At 41.3% G+C, this 26,949-nt stretch overlaps 1 protein-coding gene across 22 annotated transcripts in view; it reads right to left on the bottom strand.

Annotated features, from left to right (window-relative positions):
* NRCAM (neuronal cell adhesion molecule) overlaps window positions 1–26,949 on the bottom strand; it is a 267,353-nt gene that overhangs the window by 125,814 nt on the left and 114,590 nt on the right. For 21 of the 22 annotated variants that reach the window (XM_078060013.1, XM_036084020.2, XM_078060015.1 and 18 more), the window contains one exon: window positions 10,331–10,404. The gene's annotated coding sequence lies outside the window, so the exon portion shown is untranslated. Of the gene's footprint in view, window positions 1–2,628; window positions 2,763–10,330; window positions 10,405–26,949 lie in introns of those variants that run through there. The other variant, XM_078060009.1, reaches the window with a different exon arrangement.

The following is a 26,949-nucleotide window of genomic DNA, read 5'->3' as shown; positions in this document are numbered from 1 at the left end:
CTAGTTATCATTGCTGCCAACTCAGTTCTCTGAGTTTCAGAGATGAAACTCACCTAAGGCAGAGATGTCTCCACTGAGATTGTGTTCAGGGAACAACGGGACAAAAGCCTAGCTGGGTTTAAACAAGACAATGAAAGGCAAGGCTCTGCTGTTCTCCAGCTGCAGCCTGCTTGACCCCTGACTGGCATGTCTGCTTTGCCATTCTCGAGGCTGCTCTCCTCATTTTGGGGTCTCTGTCCTTATGCACCCACCATGGCACTAGCTTCTTACCTGCTTTCTTCATCTTTAATGGGGTTTCATGAAATTTTCCTAAAATATTGATGCCAAATGAACTTTCTTGAAACAACGGTTGGACAGACATCACTTCTCACTCAAGACCATAACAGGTTCGTAACTGAACGTAATTCAAACTCTGTATGTTACATTCACAATCTGACATATTTCAGACTTGGCATATTCATGACAAAACCCTATCTTCTCCCCAAAAGCAGCCCTTCTGCCTTTTCTTTTCTATTCTGCTCAGTAGCACCACCAACCACCCTGGGTCTCAAGCCAGCGGTCGGGCCTTGCTTTTCCTCATTTCTTTCCTAATTGGCAGACGGGTCCACTCAGTATGCCGAAAACTTGCAGCTCCTTGGCAAGGACCCTGCATCAGCCTCTCCAGCCTAGCAGCTCTCACCTCCTGCAGGTTTCCGGCTTCCCATTTCACCCATGTATGCAAGTTACCAGGGCATTTGTTCCAAACTCAGATCTGATCACGTGACTCCCTTACTCAAAATCCTTACGTGGAATCCCACAACCTATCCCAAACTCTTGGCCCAAACAATACTCTCCAACGTGCCTTCACAGCATCTCCAACTTCTTCACCTTCGGTCATAACAGGGCACTCACAGTGCATCGACCGCAAGGCTTCAAGGGGATCTACTGTGACTCTGCTCACAGCTGGGACATCCTTCTACACGTCTGCCTGCAAGATGCCTACTCATCCTCAGTGTGCCTCCTGCAGGATTCTCCAGCTGCCCCCATGCAGAGCGGTCACACTCGCCTCTGTATCACCATTACACATTCATATGCATACACACACACACACAAACACACAAATATATACATTGTTATTATTTTTACTTTTGGGGGCTAATGGCTGTTATTACTGTGCTGGATACATTTCATGTATAGCTTGCTCCCTACCCTTTGATGATGTCTGAAACATAGTAGTTCATTCATGAAGGAATGAATGAACAAATGTTTATTCATTCATTAAAGAAAGAAAGAAGGAGCAAACACCTCTCCAAAGTCACTTTCAACCGCTTCTTACTTAGGTCTACTTTCTGCTCTAAATTTGTTTATCTGTTTTTTCCTTTTGCCGTGCAAATACCACATTTATCTCCCTCTCCTACTCAAGACTTGGCCATTTCACCCTCTAGAATGGCTTTTCTTTTCTTTCCTCCCTTTTTTTTTTTGATTTATTTATTTATTTATTTGAGAGAGAGAGTGGGAGAGGGTCAGAGGGAGAATCTCAAGCAGACTCCCTGCTGAGCATGGAGCTCGATCTCATGACCCTGAGATCACAACCTGAGCTGAACCTGAATCACGACCTGAGCCAAAACCAAGAGTGGGATGCTCAATGGACTGAGCCACCCAGGTGTCCCCCCCACCTCTGGAATTTCTGCTCTTTTTTTATTTAAAATTTTTCTGAACTAGTTTGAGAACCATTCTTCCTTCAAGGATCAGTTCAAGTTCAAATCAGCCATAAATCTTCGTCAATCTCTATCTAGTGGTCACCGCTCCTTTGATGTCCCCGAGCACTTTCAGCCTGTACACTTAACAGTCAATAATGCTACTCTGTGCTTTCCTTTGATGTGCACGGCTCCTATATACGTGTGCATGTGAACAGTTGATTTCCATGTATACAACGAAAGAGTACGAGTCACTGAAGGGAAAGAGCCATAGTTTATAATGCAGGCTGCATTCTCAGAGCCTCTCATGATTCCCTATATATAAAAAGCAATCAATAATTGTTAATGAAGATGCTCAGCAGATAGGCACTATACGTAGGTCTCGTAAGTAGTATTTTATTTGTATTAATGAAACCCAAATAAGTCCAGAATAAACTTTGATTTATTCTGAATAAAGTGGTGAGATTCTAGGATTAGGTATCAGCAATGGCCCCATAGGTCATTTGGTGGTTACTGAACACTCTACTTGTGAAAAACTGTGTTTGACTCTCAGCTGAGGGGAATGTGTTTTAGAAAAGAAAGTCTTTCAATTGTTTACTCTTTGTAATAAAGATCTTTCCATGCCCTTCCATGTCCACTTGAGCACATACTGGATCAAGGCAGCTACATTTCAGTAATAAAAATAATTTGGACAGGGGCGCCTGGGTGGCTTAGTTGGTGAATCATCTGCCTTTTGCTCAGGTCATGATCCCAGGGTTCTGGGATTAAGCCCTGCATCAGGCTCCCTGCTCCTCAGGGAGCCTGTTTCTTCCTCTCCCTCTGCCTGACGCTCCCCCTGCTTGTGCTCTCTCTCTGTCAAATAAATAAATAAAATCTTTTAAAACAATAATAATAATTTGGACAGAATCAGCAAGTCCATTATAATGTAGATATTTGAAATCTACTTTCTTACTGAACTTGTGGGCTGCTCTACAGAAGAAAAATCCTGGTGTTCAAAGGTTGTTTTCAGGAAAATGAAAATGCCCATCAATTCGACATAAAGCAGTTCTGGGTAACCAACAAACATCAGAAATACATTTGAAGACCCGGAGAGAAAATAAAGGAGAAAGTTTTCCCTGGGGATGACTTCTGGGTTTGGTACATGACAAGTATTCATTTTCATTCAACAAATATTTACAGAGCATGAACTAAGTACCCAGGATGGTGCGAGAGGCTGTCTGAGATGTATTTCTTTTTTTTCCTACTCCTCTATGGCAAGAAAGCTTTTAAGAGCCTTCAAAAATATCTACCAGTCAAATGATTTATTATTTTGCACAACAAATCAATTTGAAGACCCCCCTTTTTTTATATTAAAGCATATCTGTCACTGGATTCTCTAAAACAGGGAAATGTTATATAACAGAGAAATATTTTACAGGACACTTGGAACTTAGATGCATTTTCCAGGTCATTTGAATAATTTAAATAGTTTTGTCTAGTTATATTTGTCAAATTCTTTCTCAGATTTTCGGAGGTTTTTTTTGTTTGTTTATTTATGTGGTTGTTTTTGGGGTTTTTTTGCCCCCGGGAACAAAGTCATTTGGGAAACTACATTAACTACATGCTCTCTGTGCTTACTGACAACAAAATAAATACAAACTTGCAGAAACCATTTCCCCTGCTCTCCTTCTCCATGTGGATTGTTCTCTGCTTTCCATTCTCTCCTTTCATAACCTGTTCCTATGGCCTCTCCTTCACCAGGCTAACAGCTTCTGTCAGCAAAGCTTTTATTCAGTACAGTATCAAAAGCTTTGCAGAAAAACGGATTAATCATGTTCGCTGCATCTCTTTGTTTACCCTTTCAATTCTTGTAGAATTCAAGCTCACTAAGAAAATGCATGTCTAATCACAAATGTGAAGTCCCTCTCAGTTATTTCCGTGCATTTCTCTTTTAAACCTATTATTTTATGTTTAATTTATTTATTTAATTATAATTATATAATTAAAGGTTCTCTGAAAAATCAAGTAGAGCGGTTTTCCCAAATAGGTGTTCCACATCATTATAAGAATTTAAACACATATTCTGTGTTCTTTGAGTTCCAAAAGAGAAGTTTATGTCTGCCAATGCCAAGGACGTGATTCCACATTTTACTTATTTATTTTCGACAAATATTCCTTGTGAGATAGATGTCTAAGCATTTCTAAAACAGTAATTTGGGGTTAGATGTCATTAAGCAAATAATAGAAGTCATGTATTCTATGAACCGCGAAAGTAGACCTTTCTTGTAGTCTTGTCACTGCTAAGTGTAAATGGAATGAAGAATCTTCACTCATCTTATTCCTGAAAATATCAGAATGCCATCCTTCGCCATTAATTTCATGCCAATAATTAAACGGGATAAATACTGGTGACTTTGTCACTTCTGTGTATAATAGTTTCATACAGTAATTCTCTAATACATAAAATTCCCCACTTGCTCAGGATGAACTTGTTCACTTTGCTTTTCCCAAAGTTGAAAGTAGTTTTTCTCAATAACACTGATGGTTTCCTCTGTTAAAATGTCTCATGGCTTGAGGCCTCAAGGCACAGTGGGCAACACCACGGAACCATTTCATTTACACTCAGACATTCTCTCATCATTTGAGAACATGGCTTTCTCATCATTTTTGTCATCCTGCTGAGAATTCTAGGGTCAGAAATTTTTTTAAGTAGCAGTAGAATTCTTATGTCTCAAATAACATGTGAAAGATACAAAACAAATAAAAAATGTCACAAGCTCATCTTTTTCGAACAATTAGCCAGGCAGAACCTCATCAAGATGAGCCTTTCCAGAAACAATTTCTATGAAAAGAATAAGTGGCTGGATGGGAATCCATCATACGGCAAGCAAAGTCACATCCCTGAATGAAGCTGCCCGGACAGGGACTTAGCCTCGCTGGGCCAATGGGAATCCCTGTCTCTGGGAAGAGTGGGTTTCCAACCGAGATGCCAAGTTCACCACGTGTCTAATGGACCGTCCATTTGCATCTCTCTTCCTGGATTATTCAAGTGAAAATTGCACTCTGTAAGTATTTTCAGCTTTTTCTCTTGATAAAAACTTTGAGAAAACACAAATGAAAATCAGGGTGGAATCATCCATGGGACAGGCAGAGGGCACCAAACATTTGTTCAGCTAGAAGAGCACTCCTTCTATGAACTTCAGAGTTGATAGCGTCTTGGGCTAGGTTATAGCGTAGGACACTTTTGTGAGAGGACAGTACTCCTGTGAAAAGTCGGCTAGGTCTATGGTTTTATTTAGAACGGCACTGGTGTGAAATACACACACGGAAGACCCAGGCACAAATGGGCCCGTGTGCACGCCGCAGCGGCCTGCAGGGAGGCCCGTCCTGCACCCCTCAGGTGCAGTCTGGGCTTAGGAGGCATTGCAGGAACACATTAATCAACACGTTCAAGGAATGCATTAATCAACACCGCCACTCGGCTGGCATGCCCCATTGTTTAACCGTGCATGCTAACGAACGCGAAAGCAGCAATATGAATGTGGAGTTCCACCGTGCTGCAAGAAACAAAACCCTTTTCACCACCGGCCCCATGCACCATATCCGACTCGACTCTTTCAATAGAAATCGTTCTCTCCTGTATGCGTGCTAGTTTATGGACTTGCTTTCTGCAACAGTCAACCAGAAACAAAGACGCTTTACAGACCAGCTAAGTTTGACAAAAGCTGTAGAAATGCCTTCTGCAGATATGAAAACTTGCAGCCTTCCAAGAGATTTTTTTTTCTTTGCCTCACAAAACAGATGCTGCTGTGAAAGGCAAAACAAAACAAAACTAAACAAAACAAAGCAAAAAAAAAAGAAGTCCAAGCATCTATTTGTGTATGTAGTCAGATGTGACAGCAACATACTGCATCACCAGCAGGGGCCTGCGCCTGGCCTTCTGCTCCACACTGGGCTTCATTTTCCTCCTGGGTAGTTCCCTAGATAACCCTCCTGTCAGGATTTGACTCCCTCCAAAAGCAGCGAGGGATGAAATGTCCAGATGCTGGAAGGAAGGGGTCTGCTACAGCACCCACAGAACCCAGGCACACATCTCTACCTTTGTGGACCTGAACACTTAAGGCTTTCCGGTGTAATCTGACCCAGTAGGTTGTGGCCTACAAGGTTCAATAAACATTAATTTTGGGGGCACCTGGGTGGCTCAGTCAGTTAAGCGGCTGCCTTCAGCTCAGGTCATGGTCCCAGGGTCCTGGGATCGAGCCCCGCATCAGGCTCCCTGCTCGGCAGGAACCCTGCTTCTCCCTCTCCCACCCCCCTGCTTGTGTTCCCTCTCTTGCTGTGTCTCTCTCTGTCAGATAAATAAATAAAATATTTAAAAAAAAATAAATAAATAAACATTAATTTTGGTCATGAGATTGCTGAATGTCAAGGTCCTAAGTCTGAATGAGTAAGGGATACCATTTCTAATTATCCTTTTGCATATGTTTCCTCTCAGAGGCAGAGTGATCTCGGTAGAGGTTGCACTTGCTGGGAACAAGGGTTAGAGGGCCGTGCCCCTCCCCCCCCGGAGTGGTCCAGTTCTAGTGATTTCAGTGAGCCCCCAAGTTAAAGTCCATCTAGCCTTACCTCCCCACCAGCTCTAGCTCTAAACATTTAAAACTAAGTGTTGTAAACATTTTAAACTAAGCCAAAAGTGCAGCGGGGAGAACAAATCTGATCCCGTAAGTATTTGCAAAGAGCTCTTTGCAAAGGTCACTGCACCAACCCTCTGGCCTGGAAATGCTAAGTCTCGACACAGTTCCTATATGAGAATGACTCAGGCGACTTTCTCCTTCCAGTTCGGAAGCAGATCTTTCTCCCCAGCAGAGCACAGTTCGAGGAGAGCAGAGGAACACAGGATGCTGGCAGGGTTCCTTCTACTGACTACCAGCACTGAGCGTCACTGCCACCAAAACACGCTGTGACCTTTCTCACACTCTGTCACCCCTGCCCAATCTCGCCCCTCCCACAACCTCCCATGAGAGGATGCCAAAGTCCTTCTTCAGGTACCTTTCTGAGCCTTCAGAGACAGCTCTCGGGCTGAACAGCTGGAGGAGTGGGAGGGGGATTGGGTGTGTTTCCAGAGAAAAATCGTGGTGTTTCCCAAGAATTATGAGGACAGGATGCAAGGGGCAGAAAGAACTTAATCAATAAAGGCCTCTCAGTCACAGGGGCCAGAGTAACTCAGAGATCAACATCACGCCGTGTATTGTAATTCGGCCCCCCTACATGTGAGATTTAATATGCTCCCATCTGATCACAGGTCACAGGGCATTACTCAGGCTCCAAAGGGTAATGGGAAGCTGTGGAGAACACGGGGATGGAAGAACAGAACGTTCTCTCTCCCAGGGGTTCAGGGCTGAGCCCTCATTCCCTGCCAGAGTGGGCCGCGATCACGATGGAGGGACCGTCCAAGTGGGCCAACGTCTCAAGAGCTGTGGGCACTGCATTGAAATCTGGAGCGTGCCCTCATCCTATACCAGGGTGAAGAGAGAGGAAGGTAGTAAGTACAGGAAAAGATCGTCTGGTTTTCTAGCTGACCAAATACCTAATCAATTCTAACTGGTATAAAACCATGAAGAGGTAGGTGAATATCCTTTGCTTAGATTTAGATCCCTGTCTTGGTTTCTGTCCGTCCCAGGCTTCCCGAGGAAGCTTTTTATTCATGTGCTCTTCATCTCTCATTTCGTGAGGTGAGTATTCCTTTTGTGGATGATGTGTCTATTAGATTTATCTGGTGTCCAGGAGCATGAGATAAAACTTTTTGGCTCTACAATGATCCTGTAGGACAAATTTTGATAGATCTCCTTATTGTTAAGCAGTCTTAAAAACTGTAGTCCCCATAAAGAAAAACAAAACAAAACAAAACTGTAGTCCCCTTGCATTTTGCCATAAAATACAGATTCACATTTATAAATCAGCTTAATTATAAGATAAAATCTTTTTACTGTTATCAGTTCTATTACTATTTATTCAAAATATCAGTAACACTCTCCTACTATGCATACATAACTTTTTAAAAGTTAGTGCTGTGAGTCCAAAGGGAAGAACAACTTTTGGATCATCAACCAAAAACAATCATTAAATAATTCTAATAACCTGTCAGGTTTTCCTTTTCAGATAGTTTGACGAATGGGAACGAGCCTTAAGGTATAGCAGGGCAGGATTCTTCTTCAGCCTTATTATGGTTACGACCAGGACCAAACTCACACAAATGCAGCCTGAGCGCTAGAAAACCAGTTGTACAGAGTGATTGAGGGGCACCCATTCCCCACCCCCCAGCTCTGGTTGCTTCTAGAAATTCCACCATTAGCTATTCTGCGTTTTCGCCCAAGGTTTTCAAGCCAGGTAGAAGAAGAGATGGGGAGAATTCTTTCCCTTGGAGAGAATTTACACATCGGTGTTGATGATGAAGGGGAACGTTGGTTTGTATCCGTGACTGGATATCAATCAGCAGGGGTAGCACTTTCTGGAGAGAAGGAAAACCACAGTTCTGGTCGTTCACATCTTGCGGATACCACAGCACACAAGTGAATGTGGGAAAGACTACTGAAAACTCCAAGTAGCTACAAAAAAACTTTCTTATTCTAATGTCAGAGGCTGAACTCTTGAATAGCCTGCGGACATTCTGAATACAAGAGGGCTTCAGAATTTTGGGAAGCTTCAGGGCGCCTTTGTTTCAGGGAGGCAAGGGAAAAAGAACACGGGAAGACACTCAGGATTTAGTTTCGACCAGATTAAATCATTCACAAAGATAAAATGAGATATTTCAGTGGCTCTAAGAAAGCCTGACAACTAAAAGCTCACTTCAGTCATTTAACAAAAGACTAGCCAAAAATATCCACGAGAAGAATGTACTGAGAAAGGTGGAATTGAACCTTTTCAATTGTGCCTCTAGAAGACAGAATTTTAAGTCAAATAACTCTCACACAATGAATGAAAGAGAAAACAGTGCGACTGGCCAGGAAAATGTCCCTAGCAACCACGGGAGAGTGCCCTCGGAAGTGCGATGGAGCGCTACCCCTGCCTCCTTCCAAGGACACCACACACTCCTTCCGGTGGTCCCTCCCCTTCCTGGTCTTCATGGATCTTCCCCTTTTACTAGAAACCACCACTTAAAAATAAGCTCCTGCTCTTGCTGTCTTTCCGTCTCTCCTAGGTATCACACAGTATATAATCTCCAGAAGGACTTGTAATATACTGCTGATACGAGTGATTTATCGTAGGCCACTTTTACTTAACACCATTAATTCCCAATCCCCAACACCTGTGACTTGGGATATCCAGACTTCCGTGTCCCTGTGAGATTGGATGGGTCCTACTCTTCCATAGCTTTACCTTGCAGGCATTATTTTATGAATTAAGGATATTTGTTGGAGGAGGTGTGTATAGGTACATCAAAGCGTTATAAAGTAAATCATTTTACATTAACTAAGGGAGCTTTCTAGTAAAAGAGCCATTTATATGAAATGAAGGCTCTTTTGGTATTGGTCACGACTATTTAACTCAGCCATTTTGCTAGTCTTTACTCATGTTCACTTTTCAAGAACTCTTCAAAGCAGAACAAAATGTGTGCTACTTGATTTACAAAGCAACGTTCTTAGTTTCCAGGCTACTGACTTAGGGATTTCTGGGGGGTATTTTGAAGCACCATAAGAATTAGTTTTTTGAAATCAGTTTTAATACAGCACAAAAGAAGCAAATTCAACTGAGGCATGAATCATTTTCTCTTAAGCAGGAAACAACATCTGAATGGATTAATTTTAGCATTTCTCAAGGACAAGAGACAACATGCTTGCAAGATTTTCCTACCTCCAAATCTTGCAGACAATCTTCTTTTCATAATTGAAGCCTGTGAGAGTTTCTTTATTTGTTAAATAGAACCTAGGAGGGTAGAGGACTAAATATCTGAACAATCATGCTCTCATAAATTCATTACGAGATAGAGGTCTCTGAACTATGTTCCAGATCTCCAAGTAAGATAGTCTTCATCAAGTTCAATACTATAATAGCTGGCTTTTCAGAGGCATCATAGGCCTGGCAGAGTCCATTCTAGAACTGATAATTCTAAGTGACATAAATGGGAAAGGGGTGGGTAGTGGGGGTGGGGGCATTTGATTTACAAAGCAGAAAGCACATATCAAAGTAATATTTAAACTTTCCAAATAGGCTTTTGTATTATTTGGACTTCATTGTGAGATAACAAAAATTATGTACGGCTAAGTATATTTTCAGGAGATTTTCTGATACCTGATTGAATCAAAAAGAAAACTCTTTTCTTGTAAATGATTCCTTATTTTAAATCTTTAATTCCTTCAGAAACATACTGTTTATTAGTAATGCCTTCACTCTGCTGTCTATTTTCTGAACTTTATGATTCATGATTTAGTAAGACAAAAATCTCATTACAATGGAAGGACATGAAGGGCTGGTTTTCTCTCCTGTATAATCGATCTGTCCTCTTTGACAGGCAGTATGATTAACATTTTTGCGTCTATATTCCTACTCCCCATCTTTCAACATACTTTTTGGATTGAAAAGTATTAATTATGGCAATAATATTACATAATCATATCATTTTATGGTATAATTCCCTTCTTTACTAATTTAAACCTTTTCAGAAGACAAACCCCTACCTTTGAAGAAGTTCTTCCTGTCTGAAGAAGTTGTCCTTTTAATTCTTTAAACCAGATGTCTTCTCAGCATTGCCCTGTGGGTCGAAGAGTGGGGGAAATGTTAACAAGACATTCATCATCAATCATAGCAGATTGTCAATACATTAACTTCCATCTGACTCCCTGATGGGAAACACAATTACCAGGGGAGTCCTGTAAGGAAAGACAAATTATGAATAGATTTGCCAAAACACATCTCTGCTGGTTTCAATCAAAAGTGACAGCAGAGAGTTGGCCTAAACTCTGGTGGCCATCCCATTCATGCAACCCAGTCGAAAGCGACATGTTTGTTTCCTCTTTTCAGTTTGGGGGATAGAGGGTTTTTTGTAAACGGTGTGGCTAAAATACTTTCTTGCTATGGGCTCATTATTACTGTTGTTATTCTTAAAATGTTTCATTTAGTACAGTAGGAATTCTTTTGACTTTGTTTGAAAGGCCCCAAGTTCTCAGTGAGAGTCACAAAGAGACGGTGGGAGCAGCCAAGAGGAGAGGAGCCCCACCTGGCCCGTGACAAAGGCTCAGCTATGGATAATTCCAGAGTTTGACCAGCTCCAACTCCCCACTCCTCAGCCTGAATGTTTCCTTTGCAAATATTCCAGCTGAGAATTAGCCAGAAAAGGACCAGGAGTGTGACAATTGCAGCTGAGCACATTAGGTTTCATTTTTTTAGACAACCAATTCAGTGACACCAAGGGTTTTCTAAGGGAGGATTTGTGGCTTTTTGGACTTTGGATTTTTGGAAACAGAAGTCATACTATCAGACCTCTGAAAAACCTTTCAGATTAGAGAAACAAGTGTCAATTCAGGAACTCCCGACTGCATTGAAATATTAAGACAACTATGAATTGCAAAGTGATTCCATTAATAAAATAAAAAGATGTGTAATCTCAGATGTTCTTGTGTATGCGTCCGTTATAAAATATTTTCTGTATTGAATTGCAAAAAGCTTTATCTTAATGACATGCAAAACCACTCTTAATAGATTTTCATTGGATCTAATGCAATGATATTTTATCAGGACAAAAAAACTATTGTTGAGGTTAATGACTCCTCCTTGGAATTAAAACCAATTTTAGAGTAATCAAGGTCTTCTTTTCTTGTTATTTAGTTCCCTCTTAAAAAAAACTCTTTTGAGGTGTGTAGGAAAGAATTTGCAAGAATCTTAAGTCATGTCTACAATAATAACTCAATCCAACAAACTTACTGAATATTTCATATATATCTATCAATACACTGGATAAATATAAATGAGGAAAAAAGTGTTAATACATGAGTGCACCTTTACAGGTAAACATTGATTAGGTCAGCATGTGGATGCTGTCTCCTCTCTCCCCCTCCACCTACCCATCCCTCCATCTTTCCACCATCTCCCTCCCCTCCCAGAAGCTTGGCTCTGCTTCTGGCTCTGCCCACAACCTGAGGCAGGTGGCTTAGCCCCACGCCATAGGTGACATGAGAGAAACCCCTCTCTTTTTATGTTACTGAATGTGGACCTTGGATGAGTCTTTCTCTTCACCATTGCAGTATTAATGTCTGACACCGGTTTGGGCCTCAGGGACTCAAACCCTGCCTAAAGGAGTACTTTGCTACCAGGTCATTCAAGCCAGCTTCACTCTGGGGAAAGGAGTCTGTCACCTCTGCTAGCCCAGTGTACTAGAGCTCTGCACTGGGACTCAAGACCAAAGCCTCAGCTAATAATACGTTGTTACTTTGTCTTGCTTTGTCAATGTCCACACTATAAGTATTTACTGTGGGAACCTCAAAGGCAGAGCAGAATGTAGTATTCCTGGGTTGCTGGTCAAAACACACCACCATCCTTCACCTCCAAATAATTAAGGTAAGGCAAATTTGCAACTCAAAAGGGTAGCCTGCTCCTTCCTTCTTAAAGTCTCTTCTAAGACAAGTTTTTGTGTGTGGAAAAATCCACAGAAACAGGAAGTGGTTCAGTTCGCTGAGCCACGCCCAAAGGGAATCTTCACCCCAACTGTTTTGGTACCCCTCATTGTGTCTGTGGCATCTACACCACATTGCTGTGGAGCTATTGCTAAAAATCTACATCACAGGTAGTCGGAGGCTACAGCTAAATATTGAGAAGAGAATCAACTAAAGACACACATCAATAGAATTAATTTCACCATAATTTTTACCTGGAGGAGAAAGAGAACTCACATTTTGCGGGCTACTACCATGTCCCAGACCCGGTATATGGATTGCAGGCAATGCACCAACTCTGTAAGTATCATTATTGCTTTGACACAGAGGCAGAAACTGAAGCACGGAGAGGTTACGTAAATGACCCAACTCGCACAACTCCCAGGTAATACAACTGGAGTATAATTCTGCTTCTGTCTGAATCCAAAAACGTGTGCCTCTCCTACCTCCTCCCATGGCTTTTGAGAGAAGCCAGGATGAACCTGGAGTGGGGGTGCTGCCAAGATTTACAGGGAGGGCAGTAGAAGTGGAGTTGTTGGAAGGAGTGGCCACACTGATGGGAAGCATGGAGGAAGCCAAGAGGAGTAGGGTCGGGGAGGCAGGAGGGTAGGCCACAAGGTTGAAACCTGCAGGGAGGGTGCACGCAAATGGGGGAACTCAGCGGCTATCAGCAGGAAGCCCCCAAAGTCCCAGCTGGTGCCACCACCTCCCGGGGACCACAGTTTCCAAGTGTCAGCGACACCTCCCGCACTATCATTCCTCTGCCCTTCTGCCAAGCATACCCTTTATTAATAACATTTCATGGAAGAGGCAGGTCTGAAAATACTACTGGGTATGGTGTGGAAGAAGATGTTCTTGAACATAAATTTTATTTTTTTATTTCAATTCAATTAATTAACATATAATGTATTATTGGTTTCAGGGGTACAGGTCTGTGATTCATCAGTCTTATATAACACCCAGTGATCATTACATCACATACCCTCCTCAATGTCCATCACCCAGTTACCCCATCCCTCCACCCTGCTCCCCTCCAGCCTTGAACATACATTTTAAAGAGAAGTCAAAGGAATGTGGTTCTTTTGATAAGCTTGAATCATTTTTAGTATAATTGAATTCAGGGCAAAATGCCCTAAAAAGAACACACATGTAATTTTGTATAGGTGGGGTTTCCCATAAACATTATGTGGGAAAACTATTTGATCTTTGCTTATATATATTATTGATAGCGCACGGCCTCATTTTTAACTTCCTTGTGATGACTGAAACCCCTGAGCCTTTGCAAAGACCACAAAAAGACTACGTATTAATTGTATTACCATGTCAGCAATTATGCCAAACATTTCTAGGGAATGAATTTTTGTTACATTCATTACTCTTGCTTTGACAACTGTGTCAATGGGCTTTCATCACTCTGAAACACATTTAGGTTGACAGAACGGGGTAATACATCATTGCTAAGGATTATTTTTCCAATAACAAAGTAACAATTCAATTTTTTAAAACCAAAATACAATCAACTTATCCTATTAAACAAAACCAGTCCTAAGTCAAAAGGTCAAGATGAGATCTGATGTAATTTAAAAGTAGCCTTCAGAAAAGATAAATAACATCTAGGTAAAAAAAAAAAAAAGAAACCCAAAGGCCATGGTACACACGATAAACCAATTACAATAAAAGTAATTCAATGGTGCGTAAGTATGGCATTAAAAAAATTCAATAATTCAAGAAAGTGAATGCTTGCCTTACCCATGGAAAAATAAAATAATGAATTTCCTAATCGCTCCAAAGGAAATCGAACTATTAACTGGCATGAATTTTTTTGCAGGATTTTGTTTTGTTTTGTTTGGTCTGGTTTGGTTGAAAATGAGAACCTGTAACATTCAATGCAACTGAAAATCTGTTATTGCAAACATTACCAGGTAAACAGTAACAGCAAGCAAAAACACTCAAAACCTCATTTGGTTTATACTCTCCGGCACAATCGTGAGGACATTAAAAATGCTAATATTACTCTTTGGTTTGGGCAAGGTAGATTTCTAAAAGCTGGCTTTATTGGAGATATGCATTATATCAAGCATTTGACCCTTCAATCCAATTCTGTTTTCAACTGTGACAATTTTATTTCCTGTTTACACTCTTAAAAAATCAATACAGCTGAGAAATACTTTTTAGGACATCAATTTTGAAAACCTTACATGTAACAATATAGTCATACACCTGCACTATTATGTGTTTATGTAGCATGCAAAATTTAGCATTATGAAATGATGGTAATTTACAAACTTATTTTTCATCTTGGTCTTTAACAAAACTTCGGTAGTATGAAAATCATGGACTAACCCCCCCAAACTCTTCTTTTTTTTTTTTTCTTAACTTCCTGCCTTTGACATGATCCTTTGACTGAATTTGGGGTCCATTCATACTTATTAACTGGAGAGAAAAGGATAAACAAACAACCCTATTAGAATTGGCATTTCTCTTTGGTTTTTCTGGGCATGCCTGTCATCCAGCAGCCCAATTCAGCCTGGCAGGGCAAAAAGCCAAAATCATCTTGAAACCCAGTTCTCGGCATTTCAGCAACCTATGAAACAAAATACATTCCAAAAAACAGAGAGCATGGTCTGGAATAAAGCAGGTTCAACTAGTACCTCAATGGGATGGCCCCCAGAGAGCCACCTCTCCCACAGCCTGGCTCGCTGGGGTTCCAGCGACATGGGGTCCTAATGTCCAGCCCCAAGTTTAGCATGAAGTGCGGCCAACTCTTGAAGACTAGTAATCTTGCTGGGACTTGGGACCAACTCTGTGGCCTCTTAAATATCAGGGCGGGAGCAGGGCAGGGATCCCTTCTGATCGGAAATTTGCAGGTAAACCAATGTGTCATGCTTGACCTTTCAGAGAAGGGAAACCACTGATCCCTTGACAAGTCACATTAAAAAGATTGAAGACTGCCTACCCCCAGAAGCTGAAGACTGTTTTGAGTGCCATCATCATTTGCTACCTTGTAGACTGGTGCGAACATCCAATAGTGAGCAAATTCCATTCATCTACGGCATGCTGGATATACGCCATCCTACTGTCTGTCGGGGCCCTGGCAGACATACACCGCTGTAACAGTTTATAGCACATACATGGTGCACTTCATGGTTTACTAGGAGCAACTGCCATAACTCTAAATAGAAACCCAGAATTCCAGTGTGCAGTCATGGCTAGCTGTCTAACAAAGCGCCATGCCCCCTCTCTGTTGTGCGGAGTGGTCATGCGGAAGAAGCCCCACCCCTGTCCAGAGTCTACATTTCCAGCTCCCCTTGAATCTCGGTGCGACCATGAGATGTAAAGGAGCCTCCTTGCCCAGATGTTCAAGAAGCCTATGTCTTTCCCACCCCTCATCTCTCTACTGCTGGCTGGAAGCCGATATCCATTGGGACTTTGGAAGTCCCTCGGCCTGGCCTTTGTCAACACAGTTCCCTGAGGGTGACAGGGAGAGATCCTTCCATCCACACAAATGATCTACATGACCAGCACTGGACTGCTACCTGAATGGGAAAGGAATTCCAACTCAGGGAAGTTTTTACCATTTGGGGGTTTGTTACAACAGCTAGGTCTGCCCTGTCTCATAGAGTCAGCATGTCGTGAATGTAACAGAAATCTTAAATTAAATCTATTCCTCATTGGTCCTTTTTCTGTGTCTATAATCGAAAAGGAACAGATTTAGTTTTAAAATTTTAGTGTATCCAGGGGCGCCTGGGTGGCGCAGTCGGTTAAGCGTCTGCCTTCAGCTCAGGTCACGATCCCAGGGTCCTGGGATCGAGTCCCACACTGGGCTCCCCGCTCAGCGGGGAGTCTGATTCTTCATCTCCCTCTGCTGCTCCCCCTGCTTGTGCTCTCTCTCTTTCTCTCTCAGTCTTTCTCTATCAAATAAATAAAATCTTTTTAAAAAATTAAAAAAAATAAAATAAATATTAGTGTATCCAGGGGCGCCTGGGTAGCTCAGTCGGTTGAGGTCTGACTCTTGATCTCAGCGCAGGTCTTGATCTCAGGATTGTGAGTTCAATTCCCACATTAGGCTCCACGCTGGGCATGGAGTCTACTTAAAAAAAGACAACACTGAAATACTAGAGTATTCAGAGATAATTAAATAAATCCTATTTGACACAATGAAAATAGCAGTGTTTATTTTGCTCAGGGAAGAAAAAGCTTGAAGGACACTAGTAAAACTGTCAATGAATAAATGAAAGTGGTTGAGAAGACTTCACTAAATACAAACCAAACAAATACAGAAGATTTACTGGATGGTATGTAAAATATCACTGTACCTAGAACATGGGGAAGGTTGAACATAGTTTTTGAGAGACTCTGATTCAGTAGGTGTAGGCAGGGCCTAGAAATCCACTTTTCTAACAGGCAGCCCCAGGGGGTCTGATGCAGGCGGGCTTGGGCCACACCCTAAGCAACGTGGTAGAGAAGGTCTCTGGTGGGGACGCCTGGGTGGCTCCGTCGGTTGAGAAGCTGCCTCCGGCTCAGGTTGTGATCTCAGGGTGCTGGGATCGAGCCCTGCATGGGGCTCCCTGCTCAGCAGAGAGTCTGCCTCTCCCTCTCCCTGCTTGTGCTCTCTCTGTCTCTCTCTCTCAAATAAATAAATAAAATCTTAAAAAACAAAAAAAAGAGGGTCTCTAGGATAATGATGGTTAAACCGTGAAATACACTACTTTGTGAGGTCATCAGATTTCCTTCCTAGAAGAAAGTAAACCTGGGAAAGTTTCCCATCCACAAGGTGGAAAACATACTCTGTCAATAAACATTACAGAGCTCTGGGAATCTAGGCAAGTATGACATGATCCCAATCCTTAAGCAGCTCCCGGTCTCAGGAGAGTGACTGTCTACCTGTGTGTGTGTGTCTATGCAGAGGAAGTGGTGATGAGGAGAAGGAGGAAACAAAGATGCCGTCTGGGTTTGAACTGGGGAGATGGGGTCCCATCCATGGGTGTGCGGAGGTTCCCCACTGTGGTCCCAGGGAGTACACTGAGCTCCCTGAGGCATCCTTGTCCCAGAACAGTCTCCAGATAATGTCACCACCAACAAGGTACAGAATGAAACAGAGGAAGGGGAGGCCCAACCCTATTCAAGAAGAAAAAGCACTTCATGTTTACCTATTTTACATATCGAACTTCCATGTAATGTGCCGGGAAGAAAAGATTCTAAGGCAAACAAAAGAAGTTTTATAAAACCGTATGGCCATATGGGGAGTTATTGTTTAGTGAGTTGTTTCAGTCTGGGATGATGAAAAAGTTCTGGAGATGGGGGATAGTGATGCCAATGCACTTAGTGCCACTGTACATTTCACAATGGGTAACATAGTAAATTTTATGTTATATATGTTTTGCCACAATAAAAAAAAAAAACATGGCTATAGACTTCCTTCTAACTCTGTAAGTTAATAAACAGAACAGGATATTTGCAGGAAAAAAAAATTAATCTAACCCTACACTCTCTCATCAATACTTTCCATGTCCCTGAAAAGTCAGGAAAACATGAATTCTAAATCAACAAATATTTCATGAGAATTCCCGTGGCCCAGGCCCTGTTCTAGGCACTGAAGACATAGAAGAGAAACAAATGCTGCCCTCAGAAAGCATTTATTCATTCCCTCATACACTCAACAAATATTCATTAAATGTCTATCACTTGCCACACTCTATGCTGGGCACCATAAATACAATGGTGAGAAAACAGCAATGAAAACATCAGCAAACAGGACCCTTCTTTGCCCCCATGAAGCTCACAGTCGACTATAGGAGACAGATATGAATCTAAAATACCCACTCTGAAAAGTCATCAAAGCAGAGCTGTGTGGAGCTCCTAGCGAGTGTGGTGATGGGAACTGGCTCAGTCAAGGTCTTTCTGAAGGGAATGATGACTGAGCTGATATCTGATGGACGGGGTTGGGCAGGGACAGTGTGGCCGGAGCAGAGCAGAGGGAAGGGGGGCATGGCCCCAACGAGGCTAGAGAAGCAGGTGGAGGCCCAGTGCCACACAGAGCCCTGTGGATCTCTCAGTCTCTGTCTTAAGGGCTATGGGAAGCCATTGATGTACTGTAACGAGGCCCAGGGTGGGAGAGGAATGATCTGATAAAAAATGAGGGCAAAGGGCTACTAGTGAATTCCTGTACAGTTACAATAAGGTGAAAGTCGGAGCACCTGGGTGACAGTTGGTTAAGCGTCTGCCTTCAGCTCAGGTCATGATCTTGGGGTCCTGGGATCGAGCCCTGCGTCAGGATCCCTGCTCAGCAGGGAGCCTGCTTCTCCCTCTTCCTCTGCCCCTCCCCCTGCTTGTGCTCACGCTCTATCTCAAATAAATAAATAAAATCTTTAAAAAACTCTTAAAAATTGGTAAAAGTCTCTGAAGCTCTCAGATGAAAGAGTATTTAATATATCAAAGAATTATCATGATCAGATAAAAAATTATAAACAGCATGCCAATTTTTAATTTTTTAGTGTTAATCAAAACATAGTCTCTTAAGGTTCTATTACAAAAATCTACTAATGAAGCTGAATATGATTAAAAGAGAATCACCAGAATCTGCAGGACTAGTAAATTAAGTTGTCCACACTTGATCAATACTGTTTAAAGTAGATACCTTGGGTAATAAAAAAACAGTTGAACTATTTGATCAAAGGAATGAAGTATATTAAACTTCACAAAATATGATTACTTAGGCATCTTTCATTAACACATAAGGTGACAACAGGACATGTAACTAAATGGTGCACTAATTTGATTAATATTTAAGAACTTGAACAAAGAATCAAATATATATCATTTCTTCCTTTAAAATATGGTTATTGATGCTAATACATACTGTTGAGTGGGGAAAAATTCAGATCTGCACAGTACTGTGTGCTAAGAGCAGACAGATAAAGTAACCACAAGAACACCTTCTACAGATCATCAAGTTAGCCACGGGCTCACTCTTTTAATTTATGCAGATTTATCGTTCAATAAATAGGTGACAGACATTTCTGCATTTCAAATTCTGGATAAAAATAGGAGTAGGACGCATCAAGCTTTTGTGTAGTGAGTTAATCTGACCTCTGAACAATATAGTACATTCCAGACTGTCTTTCAAAGTTCAGAAAAGTTGTACAGACTTGACCCATATAATCTGCACGGTTCACCTTTTCACCAAATTGTCATTTATACAATTCACCTCTGTCAATTTGTTGTTCAGCTTAACTTATCTTAAGAATGCAATGTAGAGAGCCAGCAGAAGGCTCTCAAGGTTGCATTTTATCATAAGCTCCCAAAGCCCCCTGGGTGTTGCGGGTCCTGGGAACACAGGCTGATTTGCAGAGGTCTGTACCATCGCTTTTCGAGATTTAGCCTTACAAAGATCTTCATCTTAAAGTTTAATCTGACTTGGTTGAAAACCTGATAATTACTGTTCTATCAGTGTACACTTCGGCCTGAACAAATTTAATACACTTGGGTATACAAAGACGTTTGTAAATTTCACGTGCAAAATTCTTCTGATGTTTAAAGCGGTGTTTTAAATGCCCAATGAAACTGCCCATTAATATCAAAACTGTAGTTCATATTCCTAGCAGATGCCACAAATAATATGTCAGATTGTAGAGAAAGGGATAAAAATGCAGTAAATCAGATTTAGCAAAAAGAACGAATACATTTACCATAAAAGGAGGGGAAAATCTCCTTTAAAAAATTAGAAGTATAATTTGCATTTTTATTGTTGGCACTAAACAAATCTCACTAGAGATAAAATGAGAAGTCAGAAAAACTTTCAAACATTTGGACAAAAACTAGACATTTCTTCTTTTTTTTTTTTACTATCAGCTTTCAAAGTTGGTAAGTCATTCTTTCAAAATTCTCTTTTTTTCAGTCTCTTCTTGATACAGATGTGAACTCACAAGTAGCCCCCACACTTTTATGTCTCCTTGCAGCTTCCTGAGTAGCTGCCGTGTTCAGTGAACTCAATTTGCCGTCTTTTCATAATACTGCTCTGGAAGGAAGAAGGAATGAACCACAACTGAATCAAAATAAAATGGGTTCCAAATACCACTCTGATGTAGCTTCAGTGAAGTTCATCCTGTGGTTCCCATAATAATTACTGACTGGCACCAGGAGCATCCTAAGAAGGTTTGGCTTCACTTAGTTGTCTATGCAAGCACTAATTTTCAATTGCACTTGTACTGGCTTTTTGAACCAAAAGGAACTTTATGAGCATAAAAAGGAAGAAAAGAAAAGAAAAAAAGCAAAAAGCAAAGAAAGTCAAACAGGATATAAACGGTAAGCCTACCATTATAGATTTCTCCATAGTGGTATCTAAGCAGAGTAGCCCATTCCTGGCCAATCCCAAAATGGCTTTGGGGGTCTCAGATCTTTCAGCTGTCTAGATTAGTGTCCCAACTTGAGATTTGGAAATGCTGGTCTTATGGAAATCTGGAATACTATTAGTTCCAGGTCACTTATTAAAGTTAACTCCAAATATGAAGCTGTCCATTTAAAAAGAGGTCATCTTTAATGCAACATGAACTGTATTAAATGAACCAGTATTTCTAAATAAAGCAATCAAGTTACGAATTCAATGGCTTACCAGGTGACATTTAGGCAAATTACTTCCTATCTGTGTACAAAATGGGGTTAATAATCCTGACCTATCTCTTAAGGTCTCGGGGAACAATTCATTTAGGAATTGTCTAAGTGCTGTATAAATGTTTCTGGTGTTATGAGAGCTTGGTTTTATTGTCATTGGAACGCCACCATCGTAAAAAGGAATTGAGAGGTTTAGTCAGAGGTGAATTAACAAAGCAAGGTCTATGCTAATACAAGTGCCCTCTGACCTTGGATCACTGAGCTTGAAAAATCACACAGATCAAAATGGAAATGAAGTTTGCATTTTCAGAGACAGAGAGTTTTTGTTAATTTATTTCCTACTCAACTCCTTTGCTTTGAAAATCATTACTTTGGAAGCAAAACAACCATTTTCAATTTCCACCTCCTTTTTGTTTTCATTATTCTCATTGCTATTCCCAGCACCATTTGCATTAAAGCATGACTTTGGAGGCATCCAAGACCTTTCTTTCTCAATCAACTATCTGGCACACCCAGGAAACATGCCTGTCAGGAGGCATGGGCTATGTAGACAACAAACTTTTTTAAGTTTTTTTTTTTTTTTAATTGTGTGATTCCCCAGACATTCATTACTTTTAGAGGAAGTAAGTTCTCTCTCCCCAATTAAATTTCCACAATTCATTCATTTACTTATTTGACAAAGAGTTACTGAGTACCTAGTATGTAAGTACCAGGCACTGTCCTAGGCGCTAGAGGTAGTGGTGGATTTAAAAAGGCAGAACTCTCTGCTCTCATGTAGCTTATATCCTGGGGATGAAGACAAATAGTAAGCAAAATAAATAAGTAAAGAAACATAATATGTTAGAATGAAAAGATGAAGTGTGGTAAGAGCATGGAAGTGTGGAGATGGAGAGGGCTGCAATTTTAAATATGATGGTCACAGAAAAACCTCCTTGAGCAGGTGTGATTTCAGGAAAGACTTGAAGGACGTGAGTGTGAGAGTCATTGGGGAAGGGCTCTGCAGGTAAGGTGAGGGTTCCAGGCAAAGGCAAAGGCCCTGAGGTAGGAGATTTCGTGTTTGAGAACAGCCAGGCGGTCAGGGTGGCTGAAGGGAGCGAGCAGGAGAAGAGGTGGAGAAGGAATGGCAGAGTTGGAATGGGGGACCAGATGACCTAGGGCTGGTACATGGGTTCAAGGCCTCTGACTTTCGCTCCCAGTGAACTGGGAAGCCCTTGAGAGGTTCTGAGTGGAGGAGTCACATGATCTGACTCCCATTTTAAAGGCTGGATCTGGCTGTATGAGAATACGCTGAAGGGAAGCAAAGTTGAGACAGGAAGTCCACATGAAAGAAGACGGCTGCAGTGATTCTGAGCAGACGTTAGTGGCTTGATCCACGGTAGCACCGGGGTATAGAGTTTCACTGCTTTCAATTATTAATGACATCCTTCTTCTTCATCTAGCTGTAGTTCCCTATCTGAATTACTTCCCTCTCGAAGAAAGTATTTTTTCTTTAAAGCCTTCCCTTCTGCCCCCTTCTGTCAATACTAATACTCTCCCCTCCATCACCGTCCTTAGAAAAGGTCAAACATGCCACATTTGGATGAAGTCAGATCAGCAAGGACACTACTGTTGTAAGATAAACTGAGGCATATTTAAATTTTTTTTTTTAATTTGAAGAAAAATCGATTTGAATCAGGCAGCATCCAATCTAGCAGGTAGAATGGAGCTCTAAGGAGCCATATAAAATGAAAGGCTGAAACAAGGAAGTTATGCTAGACAGACAGAGGGTTGGTTATTGCAAGGTCCCTTTCCTTTAGGAGATGGCAGGGGTTTATCAGGCAGATTTCCTCGCTAGGGCTGATCAGGGGATTCCTGATTGACTGGCTTAAGATTCCATTTCTGAGAGTCAAAACTGTCATTAAGTCCTGGCTCTGTGACAAGAGACATAGCATAAGTGACTCCATTTTGGATCTGTTGTCTTTTTTTTTTTTTTTTTTTTAACACTACTCTCCCAAAGCACAAATGACTTGATGGGTTCTATTGAAGTTCTCAGTAAAGATACCTGCCACTCTTCAAGGCACTGCATTACAGTCCAGATGACTGTGAAGTGTAAGCCTCCCTCTGAAGTGGGGGTGGGGTGAGGACGGGGTGGTTGGGTACAGAAGTCTGGGATGAGGCCAACAGCTTTGGTTTTCAGCTACAAACCTGCTTGCATTTTGAGTTAATTAAGTCCCACTAGGACTGCACACAACATTTTTGAAGTAAATTATTAACCTGTTCTTATATGCTCTTTTGTCCAAATACACCAAAGAAATGCTCACTGTCTTTTAACGCCTGTGTGTGTGTAAAATTTAGTACTTGATTTTTTATCTTTAACTGGGGCCACTAAAATCAGACACTATGTACCAGGCAAGCTTACGCCCTGAGCACTCATTGCCAAGAAACAGCAAGAACAGACTTGACTTCACCGAACAGAAAGGAGGCGGCTACATTCAAGCCTAAGTCCATGTCTCTAGAAAGGTGGTGGCAACGACCACTACTCAGAGAGAACGTTCTGGAAATGGCCCTTGTGAGAAAAGGAGGAAGCTACATTAGTCTTTTCAACCAGCCTAGAAATGTTCCTGGCACCTCAGGACCAGCTTAGGTCAAGGAGGCATATGTAACCAGAACAATCTTGGATTATGGCATTCTGGGCCCATGGCGCAGTACCCTTGCTTTTTTAGCTGGGTCTCACTGTTTGTAGAACAAATAATATATTTTTTTTATTTTATAAATGAGGTGATATATGACTTTTATTAATGGGTTATTACTTTAAATAAATTCTCTCTCTCTTCTTCATTTTGGGTGACTTAGGAAAAAAAAATGCCTCTTGACATTTAGAAAAAAAATTTTTTTTTCCCTGAGCCTGAGGTCCTACCATGGGGCTCTGGTTCCTCCGAATACTTGCACTGCCCCCTCTCTCATCTCCTTCAGGGCTTTACACACATGTCATCCTCTCGATGGCTGGAGCCACCTTCTGTGGCTGGCGGCTGCCCTCTCTAAATGGCAACATACACCCAACTCCCATCTCCCTTCCCTGCTTTATTTTCCCCTGCAGCCCTAGTCCCCATCTAACACATCACATATTTTATTACTTTATTTTATGTGTTGTCTCGTGCATGAGAACCTAGACTCCACGAGGACAGAGATTTTGTTTGCTTTGTTCATGTTATCTACAGTGTGCCCAGAACAATGCCTAACACACGGAGGACATCAATAAATAGCTATTAGATGAATGAATTCCACAGTGATCAGATAATAATGTCAACTTGAGATGTTATATTCAAAGATCAATTTTGGCTAGCACATGCATAGGAAGTATTTCTGGAAGGATACATGAGACTGCTAACAGCATTAACCTGGAGAGGGAGAAATTTACATCTGATTTCACAGCTGTATGTACTACTCATATCTTTAGATCATTATAATTTTTTTTTATCACGCAGAGATGTCTGGGCGATGTGAATTATGAGCCATAGTAAATGCTTTTTATAGCCTTCGATAGTAAAAAAAAAAAAAAAAACTAATAAGTGTCCATTTAAAAATAGTTAAGCACATACATGTGCAAAAATCTACACACAACAATGCAATGAGGTGGATGAGACATGCAAAGTTAACACTAAAAGGTAACACATCTAATAACTTCTACTTTTGGAGTGCTCAAAGATCTCATATCCAACAGGATGAACAGATCGGGCTTGAGCAGTATGTTGGTACCAGAGACACCTGCAGCTAACGAAGACTTCCCAGCAAGCAGGACACTCTGACCGCTAAAGGAGGCAGAGAAGAGTGTTCCTTACAACTTTTTTTTTTTTTTTAGATTTTTTATTTATTTGAGACAGAGAGAGAGAGAGAGGAGTGAGGGGCAGAAGGAGAAGCAGGCTCCCTGCTCAGGACTTTGGGACCACGACCCGAGCTGAAGGCAGATGCCCAACAGACTGAGCCACCCAGGCACCCCCTTACAAATTTATTTACACCAAAGATATGGTAGCAAGGATTCCAGTAGGTTCCAAGCCTTGAAAAGCATTTCAGTTTTCCTTTGAATTTCAGGACCAAGCTATTGTTATACAATACAGTCTCCATAATGAGAGTTTCTGAGGAAAATGAAAGAAACCATGAAAACCAGAGTGCAGTCAGAAACGTCAGAGAGAAGGGGGTTGACAAAGTGGCAGAATTAAACTACAAGAGCATAGTTATTTACAGAGTAAGAAAATCTGGAATGGAAAGAAGGCAGTCATGGCAAGTGAATGGGACTTGTTAGCAGGAGAAATCAGTTATTCTCCCTCTAACTCAGGTAAGCATGAGAACGAGGCTGTTTGTAATATAAAGGGAAGATTTACAGACTTGGTAGTTCATCTTCTGGAAATGAGATGGAAATATCAAGTTTGGGAAAGGTGCCCGCACAGTTCTCTCGTAACGAATAGTGGCCTGTCGTGACGAAGCATGGCGAATTTCTCAAAAGGAACCAGGGACAAGGGAAAGAAGCAAAAAAGGGATGGAGACTTGTATTGACGGAGAGAAAGGAATGAAGCATGAGCCCCCTGAATCATGTTCCCTACCCCACAATTCTTTTAGGATCATTCCGTGATTTGGGATCTTTTCTCTCTTTTCTCTCACTCTCTTGATTACTCCACTTTCCAACCGAGGGCTTTGATTTTAATCTACCTAACACCAGCTGCTGCCAGAGCCTTCCTATTAAAGGGCTTAGTTCAGCCTGATCCTTAAAGCAAACGTCAAGCACATGGAGCCAACACAGCATTTTGGAAAGAGCACTGGTCTGAGCGCCTGTGTCAGACCCCAGCTCTGCATGGTCCTAGCTCTTTAGCCTGGGGCACGCTGCCGAATCTCTTCTCATCCTTAAAACAGATTATAACACTTGTCCTTTCTACAGAAGATGGTTAAGAGGATCAAACTAGATCGTGCAAACTGAAAAGCACTGTATATAAACATACAAGTTATTTTTATGGTGATTTCTAATGCTCTTTTACTATTGTCGATGGAAAATACGAACAGAAAAGAGAAAACTGTCCTAGGAAAATAGAAGCATGTCTTACAGTACATTTGCTCTGGGTCCAGCTGCAATAAAAGTCAGATAATGGGGATTTTGAGGAGTGTGTTCAAGGATGCAAAATTTTGTTGCATTAGGATAATCACCCTGTGTTTAATTTCATGAGGTTCAAAAAACTGAGTAACGCTGAATATAATCTCACAGGTGGTCTTTGAAGATATTTCATGAGCTAAAGCTAACAAATCCAATTATGGCATTTTGGCCTTTAAAAAAAAAAAAGTGCCTCTAATCCAGCTTTTCTCATCCTCTTGACCACTGAACTCTCTGGAATACAGAATTAATACAGAAAACTTGGGGAAAATTCTCAAGCTAGTACAGAAAGAATGACAATTGAATCTTCTTTTTATTCCAAAAGGCAAATCGGTAAAGCTTACACCACACTTCGTACACAGGGAGATGCATTACAATATAAAACAAAAAACAAACAAAAAAAAACCCAGCAGGAATGCAGCAGATTAGGGTGAATAAGCCTTGGCTGGGTGGTTGCTTTCAGGTAATCTAAAAACAGCCCATGAGACCTCTAAGAACAATTATCTATACAAAGGATGACAAATTACATTGAAATTACATGTCATCACACCCTGCCGCCGTACCCTGACAGCAAGCATAAACCTACAAGCATTTATTTTTCTTTAAACTGTGTTCACATTTGCCCAAAAATACTTGCACTCAATCTGACGGGCATTGCCCCGCCCAATCTCTCTTATAAGTGTTTAACAAGCCTCAGGAAAGATACTGACTTCTGGTACAAACTCCACTAACCAGCTCCACACACTAAATAAACCCAAATCAATGAGCAGAGAACATAAAGCTTCAGACAAGCCTTTACAGTTGGGATACAATTCTAGTTTTGGCTTCAGTTTTAAACAGATCATTAAAATGATACCTGAGAGGCGGAACAGAAAATCAATCAGTCCCACTAAGCAAACATCACTTCCCTTTGCACGGAAAC

The sequence above is a fragment of the Halichoerus grypus genome, chromosome 12, assembly GCF_964656455.1.
Source record: "Halichoerus grypus chromosome 12, mHalGry1.hap1.1, whole genome shotgun sequence".
Lineage (NCBI taxonomy): Eukaryota > Metazoa > Chordata > Mammalia > Carnivora > Phocidae > Halichoerus > Halichoerus grypus.
Note: the sequence above shows the minus strand (reverse complement) of the source record. Positions and strands in the feature narration are given on the sequence as shown.